Below are 24,716 nucleotides of genomic sequence, written 5' to 3' on the forward strand. Positions count from 1 at the left end.
GATATAGGACATCTTAGGCAATAGGCCAATAGGCAAAGACCATAGAGAGTTCAATGCCCAGGAGGAGGTCTCAAAGGTGGCTAGATGTTGAAATCGGTTTCCACAAGAGAGAGGACTGAAGCCAAGACTGAAGGCAGACAGCACAGTTTGATAATGTGAATCACATTCAGCGCAGAAGTTTTGATATTGGATCTTTCAGGATGTGGGTCAATACCTAGAAGCCAGAAACCATAAAGTGCTGAAGGACCAGGATAAGGTCCCAGAAGGTGGTTAGATATTGAAAATGGTTTCCACAAGAGAGAGGACTAAAGCCAAGACTGAAACCTCTCAGGTTTTCAGCCAATAGGCAAACACCATAGAGAGTTGAAGGACCAGGATAAAGTCTCAGAAGGTGGCTAGATGTTGAAATCGGTTGCCACAAGAGAGAGGACTGAAGCCAACAGTAAGACTGAAGGCAGGCAGCACAGTTTCATAATGTGAATCACATTCTGAGCAGAAGTTTCAGGGTTTGGGCCAATACCTAAAAGCCAGAAACCATAAAGTGCTGACGGACCAGGATAAGGTCCCAGAAGGTGGCTAGATGTTAGAATTGGTTGCCACAACCTGATTGAGTGCCCTTCATTTGGAACAGCTCTTTCCCTCCATGTCCAGTCGCACGCACCACCCACCCCATCATGGAATTTGCAACTTACAGACAACTAGTGATGAGTTAATGTGTCCCATTTCTCTGAAAAATTTGTGAAACAGCAAAAAATTGGTAAAATGTGGCACAACTTTTTTTGATGCACAGGACTTTTTTTAATGCAATTTTTTTTGATGCACAGGACTTTTTTTTAATGCAACCGCAATTTTTCAGTTTTTTGGCAAATTTTTGGGACAGTTTCGCAAGAAAGAAATGCAAAATTTTGCAGCGAATCCATGCCTGGGAAAAAACTCATCCCTACAGACAACTATAAACCCACACATTGTACAAGAGTCAACTTAAGGAACCTAAAACTACTGACCACTATTTCATCTCACAGGCTTCCTCTGGTTGGGCTTCAGCCTCAAATACAGACCGGTAGATATAGAACATAAGACTTTGTTCTTGGTTGGCTCGGTTTCTTTTTGTGCCAATGAAATAGGCGGTAACTAAAGGACCATACACGGGCGGATTCTAGCTGGCAATAGCGGTGCCTCAGACTGATTCGGCAGCTTATCGGCCTCTGTATGGGCACTAACGATGGGCCTACCCGACCGATATCTGGCCTGAAATCGGGCAGGTTTGAAAATGAGTCAGATTGGGGACCACATCGGCTCGTTGATTCGGTTTCCGAACTGGCGGACGCCTATATCCATCGTACTAATTGAGGCCAAACGACCAAATTAGCCTGATATCGCTCACCCGTAGGTAGGGATACCGGGAAAAGATCTCTCGACCTTGGTATTCTTAGTGTGTATGGCCACCTTAAGCCAATATAATGACAATATAAAGGGCATTATGTGTATAACAAGGGCACTTCCATCTCTGAGAGGTATTCCATTCAGTATTTATCCCAACACACTGCACTATTTGTTTATTTCCATGTACAGAGAGTATTCGATTTAGCCTGGGCGGCATAACCAGTATGGCAGCGTCCAAAATGATAAAAACAAGCAGCTTTCAATATGAATATTTCAGCTCAATAAACTACGAATAAAACTGCCTCGTTTCACTGTGCCGAAATACTCCAAAAGCCAGGGGAAAAATTCACAAAACGCATTGGGGGGGGTCTGTGACTGGGGGTTCTGTGACTACTTGTTCTGCGCAAAATACACGGAAATCTATAGGTGTTTTTCACTTGTTTCTCTGTAGTCGCTTTTTCTTCTCAGTGACTTTGTTGCGACTTCTTCTGTGCAGAATACGGGGGGGGGGGGCGGGTTGTCTATGGGCGGAAATGCGTAATTTCACAGCGAATCCATATCTGCCGAAAACGTAATACCGATTACTGAAGGCTATGGGAAAAATGACATAAAGAAGAAATATTTTGATTTATCAAACGTCACCCGCCCCAATAGCCGACCACCTTGTCATATGAATTGGGTGTCGAAATAATACCATTATACGAGTAGAAGTGGGGCCCAATATGGCACAGACGGCAGCGAGGCTGACGAGGAGCCACATCTGAGCCGTTTGTTCAATCAAGCGCCGGATATCAGGGAACGGATCACATCTGCTGCTTATTATGTTTATTGTTTAACACAAGGTGTAAAGAATAAACAGATTAAAGAGATTAATGTTCCAATATGGGTTCCCGGGCAGCCGTACCCGCGGATAATCAGTGCGGCGCTAGCCCTTGCATTTATATCCTGAGCGACCGTTGCTATAGAGTAGGGAAACAAGCGTCGCTAATCATGCACTCGGCTTGTGTTGGATAATAGATAATAGAACATCCTTTCCTTTTCCAGTCATTTAGTTGAATGATTTGAAACCAAGTGATATGATGTGTCGGATAATGTTTCATTGCTGAATGTCGACGTGATCACAATGTATCTAAATCAACCCCCGCACTGAAATCACTTACATAGTAATAGTAGTAACGTAGGTTGAAAAAAGACACACGTCCATCAAGTTCAACCTTAATGCCTATATATAACCTGCCTAACTGCTAGTTAATATCATATCCCTATCACTGTAATCTGTTCCTTCAAAAAGTAGGAATAAATCCCATGTTTATATGCTGAAATCCAACTGCAAAACTGTTCTACTCTTTCTGCATCATTTGAAATGATAGGGAGGGGAGGAGGGACTAAAACATTGATGTTAGAAATGTCTCCCCAGCTTACAGACAGCATGCAGGAACTACATAACCCACAATGCATTGCACTGGGATGTTCCTTATCTTATTGACATCACGTGTGCAGCAGGGGATTGTGGGATTGGGAGGAGGCAGGCTGAAGGCAGGCTGAGGGGGGGCGACTACTGTTACATTTTATTTGAGTATTTGTGGTTTTAAAAACCACTAAAACCACAAACAGCAGAATGTCAATGAATCTGCCCCTTGGGGTTTTTACCGACCTTCACTCCTCATATCCAGTCACTCACTGAATCCTGTCACTTTCACCTAAGAAATATTTCTAAAATACGATCATTTATCACTCAAGATGAACTCACATTCTATCACCAATTGATAATTACTGTAACTCTCTATTAATTGGCCTTCCCCTCCAGAGACTGTCCCCTCTCCAGTCAGTAGTGTGTACTACCGCTATATGGGGCTAGCCATATTCTTAATTTCCCAGTGTGCCACAGCCATGTGACCTGTGCTCTGATAAACTTCAGTCTCACTTTACTGCTGCGCTGCAAGTTGGAGTGATATCCCCCCCCTCACCCCCAGCAGCCAATCAGCATAACAATGGGAAGGGAGCAAGATAGCAGCTCCCAGTAGGTATCAGAATAGCACTCAATAGTAAGAAATCCAAGTCCGGCTTGGGACTCCTCCAGTTACATGGGAGTAGGAGAAACAATAGGTTAGCTGAAAGCAGTTCTAATATGTAGCGCTGGCTCCTTCTGAAAGCTCAGACTCAGGCACACTTTACTGCTGCGCTGCAAGTTGGAGTGATACCCCCCTCCCCCCCAGCAGCCGATCAGCAGAACAATGGGAAGGGAGCAAGATAGCAGCTCCCAGTAGGTATCAGAATAGCACTCAATAGTAAGAAATCCAAGTCCGGCTTGGGACTCCTCCAGTTACATGGGAGTAGGAGAAACAATAGGTTAGCTGAAAGCAGTTCTAATGTGTAGCGCTGGCTGAAAGCTCAGACTCAGGCACAAGGCACTGAGATGGCGCCTACACACCAATATTACAGCTACAAATACATTTGTTGGTTCAAGAATAAAAGGTTAAATGGCAGAGGGAATTATTTGCTGTGTAACAGTGTCATTTAGAAATAAAAAGTGCCCCATAAATATTGAGTGTAGTATTCTGGCACATTTATTTTAAAATTTGAAAACAAAAAGTTTCTAACCAGTAATTTTGTTCTTCCAAAAAACGATAATCTGCTTGAAATAATGAATCATTTTGTGCTGGTGACGCTCCCTGAATTCAGCGATATCTCTGTAACTCGCACACAGGGTCGCCGGGATATTCCAAGCATGATGGAGGGATGAAACCTCAAAACTGGCATCTGTTTTTATGCCAGATTGGCAAGAAATTGCGAGACTTGTTCAGTTACCTTGGGAGTGAGCTTGTAGGCAATTAGTGATGCTAGGATTGTGCCTGCTATGCGGCACAAAGACATAATTACCCTGCTTGTTTAATTACCACATTGCAATCCTGTATAGTTCACGGATCTCCTTGTACAAACCAACGTATGACAAAATGTATTGCGCAGCCACGGGAAATGAAAAACATTATAAAAATAAGTTATTTAAAAAATATCCAACCCACCCATTGTCTGACCCATTGTCTGACCCATTGTCTGACCCATTGTCTGACCCATTGTCTGACCCATTGTTTGACCCATTGTCTGACCCATTGTTTGACCCATTGTCTGACTCATTGTCTGACCCATTGTCTGACCCATTGTCTGACCCATTGTTTGACCCATTGTCTGACCCATTGTTTGACCCATTGTCTGACCCATTGTTTGACCCATTGTCTGACTCATTGTCTGACTCATTGTTTGACCCATTGTCTGACCCATTGTTTGACCCATTGTCTGACTCATTGTCTGACCCATTGTTTGACCCATTGTCTGACTCATTGTCTGACCCATTGTCTGACCCATTGTTTGAACCATTGTCTGACCCATTGTTTGACCCATTGTCTGACTCATTGTCTGACCCATTGTCTGACCCATTGTGTGACCCATTGTCTGACTCATTGTCTGACCCATTGTTTGACCCATTGTCTGACTCATTGTCTGACCCATTGTTTGACCCATGGTCTGACTCATTGTCTGACCCATTGTCTGACCCATTGTTTGACCCATTGTCTGACTCATTGTCTGACCCATTGTCTGACCCATTGTTTGACCCATTGTTTGACCCATTGTCTGACTCATTGTCTGACCCATTGTCTGACTCATTGTCTGACCCATTGTCTGACCCATTGTTTGACCCATTGTCTGACTCATTGTCTGACTCATTGTCTGACCCATTGTCTGACCCATTGTTTGACCCATTGTCTGACTCATTGTCTGACCCATTGTGTGACTCATTGTCTGACCCATTGTCTGACCCATTGTTTGACCCATTGTCTGAATCATTGTCTGACCCATTGTCTGACCCATTGTTTGACCCATTGTCTGACTCATTGTCTGACCCATTGTCTGACCCATTGTCTGACCCATTGTTTGACCCATTATCTGACCCATATGGCCAACACCTAACACCAACATTAAAGGAAAACTATACCTCCAAGCAATGTGGGTCTCTCTAAAAATATATTGCATTAACCAGCTCATATGTAAAACCCTGCTTCATCTAAATTAACCATTTTCATAAAAATATACCTGTTTAGCAGTATGTGCCATTGGGTAATCCTAAATAGGAAACTGCCATCTTAAGTACTAAGGGCCACCCCCTGGGATCATAGGATTCACAGTGCACACAAACAAGCCAAGGCACACATACATGCTAGGCCCCATCAGCCAATGAATGGGCAGCAGAGTTCTGCCTTTTGCTCCCACACTACTTCCTGTTACAGTTAGAGCTGCATCACTTCCTGTCAGCTGATCTCTGAGGGAGCACACAGCCCATCACAAAATGGCGGCTCAAGGGAAAGGATGTAAAAGGTCAATATTTACTGATATATATATTCCAGTTTGGGGAGATTCTTTAATAGGCCACTTAACATAATATAAACTGTCTGTTGGTTATGTATTCATTCTGGGGGTGTAGTTTTCCTTTAAAACAATATTTGATTATCCTCCTCTGAACCCATTATAGATCTGAAGACAAGCTTTTCACATGATGAAGGAAGGACACAGCAGTAGCCGTTATTCTTCAAGCAACAGATAATAAAGTGCCCAATGAAGGTGACACAACCTATGAGGAGGACTCTATAAGGTGATTGGGCCTCCAATTTCTTTAGCATTCTGGGTCAAACTGAGGTGACATTTCAAATAACAGAACATTGTAGAACTATAATCTTCAGAATCATTTTTTCAGCAGTTTCCTTTATTTGGTTGAGACCTCCTGGCACTCGTTAAACAGACGTAATCTCCCCAGTTCCCCCCACGCCTGACCTACTAACAGTTCACTAACCCTATTGATTGAGCGCTGCCTTGTAATCTTGAACCCCTCTCCTTTCTTCTCTAATCATATTAATAACACTGTCAATATCTCTTACTTTTTCCTTTGAAATATTGCCGAGATCTATCCTTTCACTTTCCAAAACCTGCTAAAGCAATCCTGCCTGCCCTTATTGTATCCCTGCCTGGTATATAGGCCTCTGCCTCTGACCTCTGCCTGTTGGGCCTCCATACGTTCCTGGTTGCCTTCTCCATTACTCCCAGAGCCTCCATCATCTCAAACCACCCACATTCATTTCCATCCACTGTCTTACACCTTCTTTCCTTTTTCTTTTCTTTTTTTCGTTTCTTTTGAAAGATTCGCGAATTTTTCGACGAATCGAAGATGTTCAGATTCGCTCATCATTACCATTGAGGTGTTGTGTATCCAAGGAGTAGCGATGAGCGAATCTGTCCCTTCCTGCTTGGCCGAAAGTTTCAGGAAACTGCTGACGCGGGCGACTTTTCTTGACATGACCGCAATTTATTTGACATGATCACAACTTATTTAACGCGTCCGTGGCTTTTTTGATGCAACTGCAACTTTTTCCTTTCCAATGTGTAATGCATATTTCACTACCAAGGAGCTCTATAGAAATAACGATATATATGTCTATGACAAGCCAATAGCTAATGGGTATTTTCAGTAGATTTCCTAGTGATTTCACGGTTTGCCCTTTGTTGCTTGTCCATTTACGTAGACTGATTCCTTCCTTTCCCTTAACCTACATACATGCCCTTGTGTCTTCTGAGCAGCCATTCGTATGATAATGTTCCCAGAGGAGCCATATAATTATAGCATTGACGTATTTGTAAATAAACGATATCCCTTAAGCTGGCGACTTTTCATATATTAACCCCACATGTACATATATGCACGGGAGAAATGTCCATCCAGTTCAACCTTTATATGTAGTGATGAGCGAATCTGTTCCATTTCGCTTCGCCGAAAAATACACGAATCTTAAAAAATTTGCGAAACGGTGAAAATGTTGTGTGCCAAAAAAAATTGTCGCCTGCGGCTATTATTTTGTCACACGGCTATTATTTTGTCGCCCGCAGCTATTATTTTGTCGCACGGCTATTATTTTGTCGCCCGCGGCTATTATTTTGTCGCACGGCTATTATTTTGTCACCTGCGGCTATTATTTTGTCGCACGGCTATTCTTTTTATCGCCCACGGCTATTATTTTGGACGCGCAGCAAATTCTTCCGCTGCAAATTTTTTCATCTGCCAATGGCGAAACGCGGAAATTCGCCGCTTATCCATGCCTGGCTAAACATTTCGCCCATCACTATTTATATGTTCAACATGAACCAAATAGCACAAGGAATGCTCAAACCATGGCTGAACTACAGCCTTTCCCATAGATTCAAATTCTTTTTTCCTTTTTTCCTAAGATAAAGGGCTCTACTTATAAAGCATCTGAGTAGGAATTTTTTGTGTTTTCTGTCAAGGAAAAAAATGCCGGTTGATAAACGTTTAAAAAGTTTCCGTCAAAGCTGGAGAGGAAGTGGAAAAGTTGTAGAAGTTGGACTAACGTAGAGGTTTGGGATTAACGGGGATTATCTAGAATGCTTGGGACCTGGGGCTTTCTGAAAAAGGGATGTTTCTGTCATTTGGATCTCCTTACCTTAAGGCTAAGGACCCACAGAGCAGGAGGAAATTTTTGCATGACTTCAAAATACCGAAGTGATGTGAAGGGCTTTCCACTTCCACTTATTCTTTCTTGTATTTCATTAATCCCGACTAGTGATGAGCGAATCTGTCTCGTTTCAGTTTGCTGAAAACTCACAAATCTTTGAAAAGATTTGAGAAATGGCAGAAAATTCAAAAAACGGTGAAAATGTTGCACGTCAAAAAAAATTTGTCGCCCGCGACTATTCTTTTGTCGCCCGCGGCTATTCTTTTGTCGCCCACGGCTATTCAGTTGTCGCGCGGCTATTATTTTGTCGCCCACAGCTATTCTTTCGTCGCCCGCGGCTATTCTTTCGGCGCCCGCGGCTATTCTTTCGGCGCCCGCGGCTATTCTTTCAGCGCGCGCCTATTATTTTGTCTCCTGCGGCTATTCTTTCATCGCGTGGCTATTCTTTCGCCGCCCACGACTATTATTTTGTCTCCCGCAGCTATTCTTTCGTCGCGTGGCTATTCTTTCGCAAAAATAAATCCTGCATTGCTCACATATGGGGCACAACATTATATTGGGCAACGTGTCAGCTCTTTATCATCATGATTCATGGATAGTGATGAGCTCATTTTTTCGGCAGGCATGGATTCTGCATTATGCCATTGGCAAATTGTTTTGCAAAACTTCAGCAAAATTTTGCCTTGAAAAATTTGCAGTCGTCATGTGGTACCCGCATTTACCGCTGCCGAAGTGAAACGGGACAGATTCGCTCATCGCTATTCATGAATAATGTGTAGCAACAAGAGTTGATATGATGAGATATTGTAGGTAGTGATCCCCAACCAGTGGCTCAGGGGCAACATGTTGCTCCCCAACCCCTTGGATGTTGCTCTTGGTGCCCCCAAACCAGGGAGTTATTTTTGAATTCCTGACTTGGGGGCAAGTTTTGGTTGAATAAAAACAAGATTTCCTACAAAATAAAGCCCCTGTAAGCTGATAGGGTGCATAGAGGCACCTAATAGCCAATCACAGCCCTTATTTGGCTCCTCCATGAACTTTTATGGTGCTTGTGTTGCTCTCCAAGTCTTTTTACATCTGACTGTGGCTCCCGAGTAAGAAAGGTTGGGGACCCCTGTTGTAGGTAGTGATGAGCGAATTTTCACCAGGCCTAGAAAATCCCGTATTTCGCCATTAGTGTGACCAAAATTCGCTGTGAGAGGAAAAAGTCACGGTTGCGTCAAATAAGTTGCGGTCATGTCAGAAAAGAAGTTCTGGTTGCAGCAAATGTGATGCTCCTACTGCCATTGGTTCCAATTTGGCAACATTACCACAACTTTCATTGCCAATTAGACACAAGTGGCTGCACCTTTTGACTTGGAGGCAAAGGAAATCCTGGAGATACCATCTGGGCAGGATGTGGGGGGAGCACCGGGGATCCCCTATGTCAGTAGGCACAGCCCAATATGATACAGACGGCAGGAAGGACTGAGTGCTGCAACTATACATTAGCGCATTCTGACACAAGTTCTTAATGGTTTTATGTGGGGAAATTGCTGCAACTGTGTCTGTTTCACCTTCTTCTCTTTGCGCCACCTTCACCTTCCCACGCGGGGGACAGCGGGGAGTCTCCTTTACATTTAATATTAATTCCCTCTGTTTATTCTGCTACCGAATCCGTTGTGCCTGATAAATAATGAGCTTTGTGGGGATTCTATGTACGCGGCACTTTAATTACAGGACTTTCATGTATTATTGATACGCGCAAACCTGACGTAGAATGAATGCGCTTGGGACACGAGGATGTTATTAAATAATAATAATGAACAGATCATATATCGCACAATTATTTTTTTTAAAGAGCCACTAACCCATTCTCCATCTCTTTTGTCCATATTGGAAATATAGAGATAAATGTACATTTATTTTCACGGCTGCACTCATTTCTGCCACTGCCACCTAGTCTTTTCATCAAGTATAATAGAAGGTGTTGAGACCTACAGTTCAGCAGCATCTGACACCCCCTTCTTTCTTTGAGAGGGCTCTGGACTTCACATGGTTCTGGAGGTGGATATGTGGGAGATCCTGGACCTTAAGACCCCATTAAGAAGCTTTGTGCCCTAATCGAGTGAGACCTCTAATGAAGTTGGGGAAAGGGAGGGGTATACAATAATTAGCTGCTCCTGTTATAGCTAGGGTTGCCACCTTTTTTGTGACTAATGCCATGGATGGGACTGGTACATGGGCAGGGAAATGGGCAGACTGGGTGGGGTTATAGGTAGAGCAGTTGTGGGCCCATAGCTATAAAGGATGATGGGCAGAGGAGAGGGTCAGGGAAAGGAGGGATTTATCGGAAAGTACATTACCAGTAAATTTGTAATACTTGTGCCACACTAGCTGGTGATTTACTGGCTAGGCCATTCAAATACCGGCCAGGTGGCAACCCTACTCATAGCACACTACTAGGTGGTGTATATCAGGCAGGGATACTAGAAAGAGCAGCCTTGTGCTCCACCAAGGAGGTAATCTAAGTGTAGTTGCCCAGACGACCACACCTAACTAAGGCAGCCTGGGGCACTGGGAGCAAGGGTCTGTGTGTGAAATACCCCAAAGGTGTGTTATGGGTTCTGGGAAATATGCGTGCCTTCTTGCTTATCACTACTCCATTACCCAGCCTGCCCTTCAGTGTAGGCACACTTTCCCCTCTAGGCACGCCAATGTCTTTGCTCCATGTTAGACTAGGTGGATAATTTCTTTTGGTGCTTTTACGAAAGATATATATATATAGATATATCATATATCATTACTCAGTTCTTGCTCAAAACCCTTACTCTGCTCAAATTCTATGGTTCTGATCATTGTCTGTGCTCCAGCTTCAGTTGTTGCCGTCCGGCTAACCCCTTGCTTGACCCTCCCTATGTTTTCCCATAACCTTGTACCATCTATTGTGATTTGGATCATTGCAGTTTGGAGGTTCATCTTCCAGCAGGGGGTCAGACTGTGGGGGGGGGGGGCAGTTCATTATTGTACCAGGGCCTGTAGTCCAGTAGTTACGCCAATGGGTTGACATATTCAAATAAAGAAATCTTTTAACTCTTCTCTTTATCTTATAAGTAAATCTAAAGCAACTGGACAAGTTCAAATGCTCTAGATCAGGGATCCCCAACCTTTTTTACTTGTGAGCCACACTCAGAGGCAAAAAGTGTTGGTGAGCAACACAAGAAAAGTTTTTTAGATGATGCAAAATAAGGGCTGTGATTGGCTATTTGGTAGCCCCATGGGGACTGCAGGAGGCTCTACTTGGAGTAAAACTGCATCTCTGGGCTTCCAAAACTTGTCTCCAAGCCAGAAATGTAAAAATGGCACCTACTTTGAGACCACTGGGAGCAACATCAAAGGGGGTGATGAAGAACATGTTGCCCCCGAACCCCTGGTTGGGGATCACTGTTCTAGATTTACGTATTCTAGATATACCATGACCTGGATGAATGAAAATCTTCATAGTCAACTCTTCTCCTATTGACCTAGCTTGTTGGATGTTTCCAGTGATACTATAGTCTAGAGTCTCGGAGCAATACATCCTGGCCAAGTTGGCTTTTGATTGTTATTCGCCTCTGTCTGCCCCACTCTTGTCCTCTTTGGCCACCACCTAAAGCAGAACACTCTCTTTGATTGACCTCTGTAGAGAAACAGTCTGTAGACAGACCCACATTGCCTTCTGTATGACACTCTCTCTTGTGCTGGAGTCATCCAAACCCCACTCCTAGGATGGAAACACTACGAGATGGTAATCAAAATGTTGAACGTCAAAAAGCAATATGCAAAGATCATAAAAGAGATTCGGGAGTCATTAAATTATGAGAATGACATTTATCCATATAGGCTTGATTTATTACAATGGACTAAATTAGCTGAGGAAAGCAATTAACTGGAGAAAATGTAACCAAATAAATATTTAAACGCTGCACCGCTGGAGACGCCAGGAGCATATTAACGACCGAGCGCGGCTCATGTCACTGGCAGAGGTGGGTTTAAGAAAATGAAACAATAGAGAGGTTATAAAATTTAAAAAACTGATGTAAATATATTATTTTTTGATTATTTTTGCTGAACAGTGGGAAACTTTGTCCAGGAGGAGATGGGGAGAAAGGAACTACAGTAAAAAGACAAGAGCAGAGCAAGCAAAAGCCTCATAACATTAAAATAAACTATTGTACAGGTATGGGATCCCTTATCCGGAAACCCGTTATCCAGAAAGCTCCGAATTACGGAAAGGCCCTCTCCCATAGACTCCATTATAAGAAAATAATTCTAATTTTTAAAAATGATTTCATTTTTCTCTGTAATAATAAAACAGAACCTGTACTTGATCCCAACTAAGATATAATTACCCCTTATTGGGGGCAGAACAGCCCTATTGGGTTTATTTAATGGTTAAATGATTCCCTTTTCTCTGTAATAATAAAACAGTACCTGTACTTGATCCCAACTAAGATATAATTACCCCTTATTGGGGGCAGAACAGCCCTATTGGGTTTATTTAATGGTTAAATGATTCCCTTTTCTCTGTAATAATAAAACAGTACCTGTACTTGATCCCAACTAAGATATAATTACCCCTTATTGGGGGCAGAACAGCCCTATTGGGTTTATTTCATGGTTAAATGATTCCCTTTTCTCTGTAATAAGGACTGGTGGGAAATGCTCTATGTTTCTCCTAGAGTTTCAGAGATCTTGTTGCCTGCATGGTACCCTAGGGTTGCACCATGGGGAGAGGCTAATAATAATTTGGTAAGGGGGGGACTATCCTGCTACTTGTAAGGTGCCCATAGTTGCAGGGCCAGCTCCAAAGGGGGCAGAACTTTATTTAGCTCCTAACAGGGAATGGGATTTGTGAGTTTTTCCCCCACGTGACTATGAAGATTTTCATTCATCCAGGTCATAGTATATCTAGTATAAATAAATTTGAAGCAACTGGACTTGTTTAGTAATCATTGAAGACGTTTCACTACTCATCCGAGCAGCTTCTTCAGTTCAACTGACTGGTATGGGAAGCCCTCAGCATATGTACTCTTCCACTAATCCAATCACAATGGCACTATGTAACTCTTTATAGGGACAGGTTAACTGGTTCCTTGCGAAACTGATTCTTTGAAGTCTTGGGGTGCAGAGGGGCACCTAGATGTCCATTGGCTGACTGCTCTAAGGTGCCACGTAATAAAGTCCCCTCGGCTGCAAAGGAATCAGAAATTGTATAGAAGATTACTGGATGCAGGATTATAAGCTTCGGATTACTATACTTTATTCCAGCACTAGGGGGTAAAGAACCCTTTGCCATGGAAACATGGGAGGCACAATTGCTTTTTCAAGCACAAAGTTCTCCATTTGCTAAAAAAATATTCAAATATGCAATATTCAAAAATAGACTTTATTATAGACTTTACTTTTAGCAGGTAAAACCAATGTGCTGTGATTTAAACGCTCGGACTTCAACCAGAAAACAGGATCATCTTTTATTGGTTATTTGAATCAAATGGCACCCCAGAGGCTCCTGGGAGATTGTATTGGCTTCTTATATCTTTCCTATCACTTTCTTAAGGTGTATGGGCACCTTATGGGTGGGCGATATCGGGGGAATTTAAGCCAAACGATCAAATTATAATGACGGGTTTAGGAAAAGTCGGTCCGGGGACTGCATCAACGAGCCGATGAGGTCCCCGATCCGACTAGATTCTTAAACCTGCCCGATCCATATCTGGACGATTTCAGGCCAGATATCGGTTGGGCAGGCCAGTCGGAAGTGCCCATACACGGTCTAAGGGACCCATATCGGCAGCTAGAATTGGCCCGTGTATGGGGACCTTTAAGGGAGTGGAGAATTGTTCTCTGTTCATTATTCTTTATTTATCTCACATGTGAAAAATCTGCCCCATTTTGCTTTGCCGAAAAATTCATAAAACTCTGGAAAAATTAACGAAGCGCAACTTTTTTTTGCAGCAACTGCACCATTTTTTGATGCAACCACCACCTTTTTTGATGCAACTGTGCCTTTTTATTGACAGGACCTCGCCTTTTTATGAGACAACAGTGAACTTTTTGCTTAAAAATTTTGCGGAGGTTTTGCAAAACAATTTGCCAATGGTGCAAAAATTCGCTCAACGTCAACGAAGATCCCAAGTGTCATTTGTTGCATTCTTCCTGCTTCTATTCGTCAGATCTTTCAGCCATTTATTATTTGTGAAAATCGGCATCCATTCATCATGCACAAGTAGCGGTGTGTGAAACTGGCACCAAACACTTAGGGGATAGGGTGATATTTCACAGAAATGTTGCCAAATGCGTTGGAGTTAGGGATGCACCGAACCCACTTTTTTTGGTTTGGCCGTACCTCCGAACCCACTCTGAAGGATTCAGCCGAATCCCGAACCGAATCCGAGGACCGCGGATCCGGCCGAAACTGAATCCTTAAAAAAAAGCCGGTCCAAAACCCAAACCGAATCCGGGATTTGGTGCATCCCTAGTTGGAGTCAATGGAAAGGGCTTATTTACAATCCACAAGTGCAGTGAGCAAAATACAACTTTCATTTTTATTTCCCAGAATGCAGCATTTTCCTCAGAATTCCCATGTCACTGCAGCCCCAAGGGGAGAGATGCGCCTGATTTCACGAAATTAACACAAGAACGTGCAAATGTTGTTAAAAATTGGATAAAATCGCATGGATATCTGTTTGGCATCACTTCCCGGGGCACATTCATTAAAGTACGACAAAATATGTGTATTTTTCTAAGGTTTCCAACTTTTGCGTATTTTCTGTGATATTTTATTTTTTAATTTGCGCAATTTTTTCGTACTTTGCGACAATTTGTGTGACAATTTGTGCGACGCACTTGACTTTTTTTGTATGTGACGGTGACTTTTGATATAACCACAACTTTTCTGATGCAACTACGATTGATTTGATGCGACTGTGACTTTTTTGACACAACTACATCTTACTCCTCACTTGGCGAATTTTTTCTGCGGTGATATTTTGCGTCCATTTCACAAAAATAATCCGCCAAATATACTTTATACTTAAAGGACAGGTCAACCCAGAATATATTTTGCCTAATAAGAGAAACTTTGCAATATACATTCATTACTTATTTGTATATATAATTGCTATTAGAAGCAATGCCTGTCCCTTTCTATTCCCTGCCCTGGGGGCTCTGGTGTATGAAACAATGTAACACAAGGCAGCAGCCTGACAGACCTGACTCGCTGGGGGAGACTGACCCCTGAAACAGTGTAACACAAGGCAGCAGCCTGACAGACCTGACTCGCTGGGGGAGACTGACCCCTGAAACAGTGTAACACAAGGCAGCAGCCTGACAGACCTGACTCGCTGGGGGAGACTGACCCCTGAAACAGTGTAACACAAGGCAGCAGCCTGACAGACCTGACTCGCTGGGGGAGACTGACCCCTGAAACAGTGTAACACAAGGCAGCAGCCTGACAGACCTGACTCGCTGGAGGAGACCGACCCCTGAAACAGTGTAACACAAGGCAGCAGCCTGACAGACCTGACTCGCTGGGGGAGACCGACCCCTGAAACAGTGTAACACAAGGCAGCAGCCTGACAGACCTGACTCGCTGGGGGAGACCGACCCCTGAAACAGTGTAACACAAGGCAGCAGCCTGACAGACCTGACTCGCTGGGGGAGACTGACCCCTGAAACAGTGTAACACAAGGCAGCAGCCTGACAGACCTGACTCGCTGGGGGAGACCGACCCCTGAAACAGTGTAACACAAGGCAGCAGCCTGACAGACCTGACTCGCTGGGGGAGACCGACCCCTGAAACACTGTAACACAAGGCAGCAGCCTGACAGACCTGACTCGCTGGGGGAGACTGACCCCTGAAACACTGTAACACAAGGCAGCAGCCTGACAGACCTGACTCGCTGGGGGAGACCGACCCCTGAAACAGTGTAACACAAGGCAGCAACCTGACAGACCTGACTCGCTGGGGGAGACTGGCCCCTGAAACAATGTAGGGAGTAGAGCCCAATAAGGGGCAATAAGGAAAGTTGTAGCCAGAAAATGTTGAAACAATTGGTGCAACATGGCCCCTTAAACTGTTGCAGCTTTTCAGGAATTCATTTTCCTACAGCCTAGATGGATAGAACACAGATTATGTATGAAGCCAACTATGACCCTGAGTGTCTTCTAATTTCCCCTAAAAATCAATGGCAGACTATTAATTGAGCCGGCAGCCATTAGGCAGGATGGCAGGTTTGTTTATATCATTTCTGCTGTAGGAACAAATGATATGAGAACGAACGGCGGCCGCGGCGGTGCGTTGGGGGGGGGGGGTAGATAGATCAAATCTCAGTGGCACATTCATTGGAAAGCATTATGCTTTGTACTGTAGTGTAATGTTAATGAGTTTTGGCAGTTTAACCATGGAATAATCCGCTTTGTAGGTTATATGTCAGAAGAATGTGACTATGATATAGACGACACGAGCCTGAGGGAACCCTATTGATGATTTATTTTCCCTCCCTTGGACATTTTCCATCGCTCCGGACTCATTACGGGGAAACATTGAAGTTGAGTTAATGTCATTTTTCCTCTTGTATATGTGGCTCCTGTGAAGTACATGAAAGCTTTGTGTCAAGGCCATATGTCACCTCAATGGGTCCCTTAATCCGTCTCTTGTGATTGGAGCAAAGGTTTCACTTTAGCTCATAAAGCCTGAGACACGTGGGCATCTAAACCTTCTCTGATGGAGACATCTCCACTAATAAGCACATTCCTCTGGGGCCCTGTACGTATGAAATGTAAGGGCCGCTTTGATATTCTAAATATACTATTTAAGGCCCCAGCAATTATGGGACCCCCTACAGTTCTAAATCCTATGCAACGGAATGGCCACCCTGGACTGTGGGCCCATCATTTAGAAGCTATCAGAGGGGTTCAGACACTAGAAGAGGATCTATACATCACTGGAGAACTTATACTAATAGGCTACACTGTATCAATATGCAACTAGGACTCAATACAATTCTGCCCCCTTTGCCACTGGATAGCCACCCTGGACTCTGGGACCACCATTTAGAAGCTACAGGAGGGGTCCAGACACTAGAAGAGCATCTATTACTGGAGAACTTTAACTAATAGGCTACATTGTATCACTATGCAACTAGGACTCAATACAATTCTGCCCCCTTTGCCACTGGATAGCCACCCTGGACTCTGGGACCACCATTTAGAAGCTACAGGAGGGGTCCAGACACTAGAAGAGCATCTATTACTGGAGAACTTTAACTAATAGGCTACACTGTATCACTATGCAACAGGGACCCCCGTAGAGTTCTGCACCCTGTAACACTGGATAGCCACCCTGGCCTGTGGGCCCACCATTTAGAAGCTATAGGAGGGGTCCACACACTAGAGGAGCATCTATGACATCACTGGAGAACTTATACTAATAGGCTACACTGTATCACTATGCAACAGGGATTTCCAAACACTTCACCCCCTGTACTACTGGATGGCCACCCTTGACTGTGGGTCCACCATGTAGAAGCTATAGGAGGGGTCCACACACTAGAAGAGCATCTATTACATCACTGGAGAACTTATACTAATAGGCTACACTGTATCACTATGCAACAGGGACCCCCATACAGTTCAACCCCCTGTACTACTGGATGGCCACCCTGGACTGTGGGTCCCCCATGTAGAAGCTATAGGAGGGGTCCACACACTAGAGGAGCATCTATGACATCAGTGGAGAACTTATACTAATAGGCTACTGTCAAGGAAAAACTGTTGGATAGGCCAGTTTGATTGTAGCTACATTTTATTCGTATGTACGAAGGCAGTATCCAGACATTCTTAAATGAGAATTGTCTATGAGCTGATACTACATTGAATGACCCAAAGCATGTTTGTCTTATAGTCCTGAAACAGTCTTATCAGTAGTTAGCTTTGTTATCTCTAAGAACAGACAAAGAGGCCTAAGTTGACTGTCACACCCAATATGCTTTTCACAAGTTTGCGAACTCATCAAAAATGTTTTTACAACAGCAAAAAGAAACATTCTTATACAATGTATTTCACAACCCCTCTAATATTAAATGATATGAACAAGATGGAGAAAAGAAACAAGATGGTTTCTTTTTTCTCTAACATTCCTCCCTGTTGTTCAAAATCTTGAACATATATATTCTTCTTACCCAGAACTCTATTCCGCTCACCTATAAAAGGTTAAGTGGCAGTACAGAGTTGCCTATTAGGGTTCCCATCTAAATCAGCAAGTTCTTCCTTACCCTATTCATACAGGAATGGGATCCTGCTATGGATAAGGTCGGCCAAACACAGAAGGTTGCTGATCAGAAGGGGCTGTTGTATATTTGATCCAGGAGCTAAATGGGTGAGCACCCTCCCTTCAGCTGCCCCTCCATGTAACCTCTGGATAAAATACTGTATTTGCAACAACACAACCTTGCTATAATATATAACACAAGGCCCATTGCAATCCCACACATTTAGTACCATAAAAACTTTTAAACATTTGATAACCAAATCCTTATGATTCCCATAAATAAGAAAGGGTTCTGTAGGGCTCAATTGGGTCATGTGAGTCCCCAATCCAGGTACAACTCTCCTTACCTGTGATTGTATAAACCCCACCCTCATCTATTAGTAGGTAATCTAGGACCATTCTATTCTATAATGCCATCTTCCTGACTTAGGCCAATTTCTCATTTATTATTTTGATGGAACTTATAGTTTCATTTATTATACCATCCATTATACTAGTATACTTAATTAATCTATTGACTAATTCTGTTCCCCATCCTATCAAGGCAGGGAACCACATCCATCCTTTATCTGAGGTGGAAAATAATTCCTTTTTTTTTTTATTACCCTGGAATGGATACCTTGATTGTCTATGTATGAGATGTTCAGGTGTTGTCTGATAACAGGTACAACTCTTCCTATGGTACAATTTCCCTACGCTCCCATAGGGAGCCATGAGTAAGCTCACAAATATAATATAGTTCTTATCTAAGTATCCTAGAAATGATTGTACCCCGATACCCCAGGCAATATCTGAAACCATCTCATATTATCTGTCACCTTAGACTTAAAACTCTTATCTTTATCTTCTCCTCGGTCAGGGCAGGAACACCTGGAGACATAAGAAGTATACATTTTTCCCACTCCAACATAATCATTACAATTACCCTGCATCTTATCATATTTCTTTCCCATATAATACATGTAGAAATTCAGAATAGCAATTTCACAATCTGTGTTTCCCACATGAATCTTAGGTAAGTACATTAAGTGATTGTATGATTAGCAAACATGGATCCTACGTATATGGTGGGTGTATCTAGTAACCTTGTTATTTCCAAATATGTTCCCCAATCTTTAATTGCATTTTAATACTTATGGTTGGTGTCTATTGCAACTTCATAGCTATAATCTGTAAGATTAAAATCATTCATAGAGATAGGTATAGCTACTAAAAGTATCCCCTTGTGTTTGACTGGAACGTATAAACATCTCCAGCAGTCAGTAGTATGTAACTGCTTTGCAGCCTGCTGGTGTAAGAACCAAATAGAATTTGCCAACCCCCCTTTACTGGTGTAAAGCAATGATAAGGACCTTTACCCAGAATAACAAACACAGAGTCATTATTTTATAAAAGTCCTTTTCTTCCTGATGGTGATCCTCTTCACCCAGAGTAGGCCCACGCTTAGTGTCAAAACCTTAAACTGGGACCGTTGGTTAACAGACTAGTGGAATTATTGTTACCACTCTCGTCTGACTTTAAAGATGCTTTTTATCCTCTTGATTCTGGAAGGACTGAATCAGTCTCCTTAGTTGTCTTTCTGTTGATGTGATCTCGTTGGGGGGGGTTGAGTGTAGGGACAGGCTCAGACTCTGCCATTGGAGATAACACTCTGCTCAGGCTCTCAGTCACTGGAGATAACACTTTGCTCAGGCTCTCGGCAGGACTTCGTAGGGGAAATACCTTCTTACAGTGTCAGATGTGTATTCAGTTTGGCTCAAATCTCCTGATTGGAGAGAGTGAGTTCCAAATACAATCTGCTAAAGAATAGAACACTTTTCCATACAAGTTAGTTAGCTGCTTATACAATTGCTTAACATAGTCAGTAAGAGAAACATGTTCTTCCTACCAATATTTGAATAAACAACCCAGTATTTGGTGGTCTACCAAAAAGCAACACAAAGGAAATAACTGTTGGGGACCCTTAGGGGTGTCTCATAGATGACAATGCAAGGGTTAAAGTTTGTACCCAGTTAGCTTTACCTGTTATTAGTTCTGTGGCTTTTGTTACTGCCCATGCCTCAAATCACCCCAAAACATATCTATGCATACAAATACATAAAAACATTTAAATAGGTGAATACAATCTATCTGTAACCTTTGAAACTGATAGAATGGTTTAAACAAGTGTTAAAAATATGATTTTTTCACAAATCCAAAAGCAAACCATAATTTGTTTACCATAAATATAATTCCCCCCCTTTTGGAAACATGAGATGGGAGGTGCAAAGTGTTTTACTAACTAATTAGATAAACGGGAGGTGCACACAAACAACCATAATCATGTTTCCAAATATCATCTTATATCTTATAACATTTACTGGTCCATTTAATATGGACTTGTGCCACAGCCTTACTTTTGCAGCGTTTTAAAAATTACTTAAGTCACTGGTGTATGTGGCTGTCAGTTGGTGTATGTGGCTGTCAGTTGGTGTATGTGGCTGTCAGTTGGTGTATGTGGCTGTCAGTTGGTGTATGTGGCTGTCAGTTGGTGTATGTGGCTGTCAGTTGGTGTATGTGGCTGTCAGTTGGTGTCCCTGTTAGAACCATACAAGCAGCCTGTTTGTCAGCAGCTTTATCTGCCTTATCATTCCCTGCAGTAATGTTATCTTTCCCTTTGAATATGCTTACAGTCTTTTCTAACAATTACTTAAAGTGACATTGACACCTTTAATTTTGTGAATCTATACTTACTTTGATAGCAATAATGACTGTTATCCACAAAATCACTGTCAAACATACCAGTTTAGCAATATATCTATATACCCATACATATACATACACTTTCCATGGGTGTCTATATTTCCCTTCACCAACTGAGTGTTAAAGTTTATCCCACTTAGCCCTCAGTCTGGTTATTAAAGCTACTACTACTGACAGAACTACTCCCTTTATTTCTCTCATTTGGTCATAACCCTCTACTTCTCCCTCACTCCGTGTCTTCTAATCTTAGTTACATTGATCCCTACTGTGTGTCCCAATTCTAATAGAATTTCAGCATCCATCTGTTCCAATAAACTTTGACTGAATTTGTATAGGGTATCCCATTTGAGTGTACACCATCACATGGGATAACCATACCAATCTGTTTTGTTAATTTAGCCCATTTGTCTATTTAGCCACTTACCCACTGGCCATCTTTCATCACTGCCTCCCGGTGACAGTGATGACTCAGGAGCTCCTATTCTCTCCATATTCTCTCCATATGGAACTGGGCTGGAGACGATCACACTCCCCCCTTTTACACAAAACAAAAATCTATATATTCCCAATATACAGATTTTCACAAAAGTGGGTTTCGGTGGCTAAAATTCACATACAGGTCAACCCTTCTTTTGTTCCCGCCAAAATTTCCAAAACAGATAGATGCAAACAAATCCCATAAGAAGTGTTAGAACTAATTTCATTTGTGTAACCATAACCAATGACTACACTCTATATCTGATGGTAGGCAATCCTTACTAGTATCATTCTACAGTAAATCCTTATTAATATATCTAGTATAAATAAATTTGAAGCAACTGGACTTGTTTAGTAATCATTGAAACAAGTCCAGTTGCTTCAAATTTATTTATACTAGATATACCATGACCTGGATGAATGAAAATCTTCATAGACCTTATTAATATAGTTACAGTGAGAGATTAGTTATAGAACAATTATCCCATAAAGGGCAGAGAGAGAGTTCTTATCATTATTAAACAAAAAACACTTTCACTGACACATTAGTACATTCACAGTTACCTGAAGATGAACACAACATGTAACGGGTTATGCACATCTGTTACACTAACTCACAAGGGTTAGACACAGACTAACAAAGAGACAAACAAACAACTTACGGCTGGCCTATCCAAGGTTCGTAGAGCGGGTTACTCTTGTAGATACAGCCAAGCGAGGGAATGAAAGTGATAGCGAGAGCTTATCAGAGACAAATCTTGGTCTCACCTTTATTGGCGCCTAAGGTCTCGGTATCCAATCATCTCCTCCTGTATGGCTGTCCTCCAATTTCTCCACTCCCGGGTTTACTTCGGCACCAAAGCTGTCAAGGAAAAACTGTTGGATAGGCCAGTTTGATTGTAGCTACATTTTATTCGTATGTACGAAGGCAGTATCCAGACATTCTTAAATGAGAATTGTCTATGAGCTGATACTACATTGAATGACCCAAAGCATGTTTGTCTTATAGTCCTGAAACAGTCTTATCAGTAGTTAGCTTTGTTATCTCTAAGAACAGACAAAGAGGCCTAAGTTGACTGTCACACCCAATATGCTTTTCACAAGTTTGCGAACTCATCAAAAATGTTTTTACAACAGCAAAAAGAAACATTCTTATACAATGTATTTCACAACCCCTCTAATATTAAATGATATGAACAAGATGGAGAAAAGAAACAAGATGGTTTCTTTTTTCTCTAACACTACACTGTATCACTATGCTCCCAAACACTTCACCCCCCTGTACTACTGGATGGCCACCCTTGACTGTGGGTCCACCATGTAGAAGCTATAGGAGGGGTCCACACACTAGAAGAGCATCTATTACATCACTGGAGAACTTATACTAATAGGATACACTGTATCACTATGCAACAGGGACCCCCATACAGTTCAACCCCCTGTACTACTGGATGGCCACCCTGGACCGTGGGTCCCCCATGTAGAAGCTATAGGAGGGGTCCACACACTAGAGGAGCATCTATGACATCAGTGGAGAACTTATACTAATAGGCTACACTGTATCACTATGCAACAGGGACTCCCAAACACTTCAACCCCCTGTACTACTGGATGGCCACCCTGGACTGTGGGTCCACCATTTAGAAGCTTTAAGAGGGGTCCACATACTAGAAGAGTGTCTATAAAAAAAAAGTTAATGGAGGAGCCAAATAAGGGCTGTGATTGGCTATTAGGGGCCTCTATGCACCCTATCAGCTTACAGGGGCTTTATTTGGTAGTAAATCTTGTTTTTATTCAACCAAAACTTGCCCCCAAGTCAGGAATTCAAAAATAACTCCCTGGTTTGGGGGCACTGAGAGCAACATCCAAGGGGTTGGGGAGCAACATGTTGCCCCTGAGCCACTGGTTGGGGATCACTGGGGTATATTGTATCACTATGCAACAGGGACCCCCATACAGTTCAACCCCCTGTACTACTGGATAACCACCCTGGACTGTGGGCCCACCATTTAGAAGCTATAGAGGTCAACATGCTAAAAGATCATCTATTACATTACTGGAGAACTTATACTAATAGGCTTCACTGTTTACTCTCGATTATATCAATGATCTCCTTGTTGATCAGTAATGAACACTGGCACGTTGGCCTTCACTCTCGGGTCAGAATTCCCCAGCATCTCACTTGCCCCTTGGGAGCAGCACATTTTGGGGGTTTCTCATCTGGCTAAAACCTAAATGATTTACCCCAGTAAAGCTAATAGTGATGTGTAGAACTCCTACAGGGAACAGAGGATCTGAAGAAACAGTAAACAGCTTTACGTATATATTCAATTTGAGCGGGATACAGAATTATTGATGTTATGCTGGAATATGTTGGTCTGTGATTTGTGTGCCATTTCTGGGGAAGGAGTTATTCAATCATACGAGGCAAACTGGGATGACATTGTTGATTTTTACTGGGGGGAGAAATCTATTGATACGTGTGATGGATCACGTCATTCTGGTACATGGATTCAACGCTCTGTGATTTAAGTAACTTCCATCTGTTCCTTGCAACTGAAATGGAAGATAGAACAAAGGACCATATTTGTGGGTTTTCATTGGTATTCAAGAAGACCTCTGATCTTCCTCGACTATATCAGGACAATACAACTGCGGTGCAAGATGGGAGCCACCATGGTACAGTATATTTGTAGGCCCCCAATCTAATCAAGTGTCACGGATCCTGTGGGAAGTGTTGCTGAAAGAATACGTAGAGGAAGGACCTCTCCTACACCTCCCACTGAGGTACGCAGCCACTGAAGATGGGAAAGGACTGGAACCGAGTGGAGGAGTGGCAGGAGTGCCGAACCGGTCGTCGAAGCAGAATCAGGAGGCAATAGAGTGGTCGGATGGAAGAGAGGTTGGTTCAGGCAGCAAGGTTCAAAGTCGGAGGTCAAGCCGGGTCAGAAAACGGAGAAACACAGAGAGAAATATGCTTGGCGTCTTTCACAAGGAAATAATCACTTCGCAGTGAATCTGGGCCTCTGGCATCCTTTTAAGCGCAGTGCGCATGCGAACGGCCGGACGTGCTTGGCCGACAGGACCCGCGCATACACCTTTTGAATGAAGCAAGATTGGGCTGACGAAGCAGACTAAAAAGTGGTCTCAGCAGTATTGTCCATATTGGTCCTTGCAGTCCAAGACTCCTAGAACAATGTTGTAGTGCAGGGGTCCCCAACATTTCTTACTCACAGTCACAGTCAAATGTAAAAAGACTTGGGGAGCAACACAAGCACCATAAAAGTTCATGGAGGTCCCAAATAAGG

General features: G+C 42.8%; 1 long non-coding RNA gene across 1 annotated transcript; it reads right to left on the reverse strand.

Moving 5' to 3' along the window:
- Positions 1-17,706: 17,706 nt before the first annotated feature.
- Positions 17,707-22,090, reverse strand: LOC116408421. The gene is made up of 2 exons (XR_004220912.1): positions 21,847-22,090; positions 17,707-21,712 (listed from the first exon to the last, which is right to left on the reverse strand). It is a non-coding gene; the product is annotated as an uncharacterized LOC116408421 (long non-coding RNA).
- Positions 22,091-24,716: the final 2,626 nt, after the last annotated feature.

Source organism: Xenopus tropicalis, chromosome 1 (assembly GCF_000004195.4).
Source record: "Xenopus tropicalis strain Nigerian chromosome 1, UCB_Xtro_10.0, whole genome shotgun sequence".
Taxonomy (NCBI): Eukaryota; Metazoa; Chordata; class Amphibia; order Anura; family Pipidae; genus Xenopus; species Xenopus tropicalis.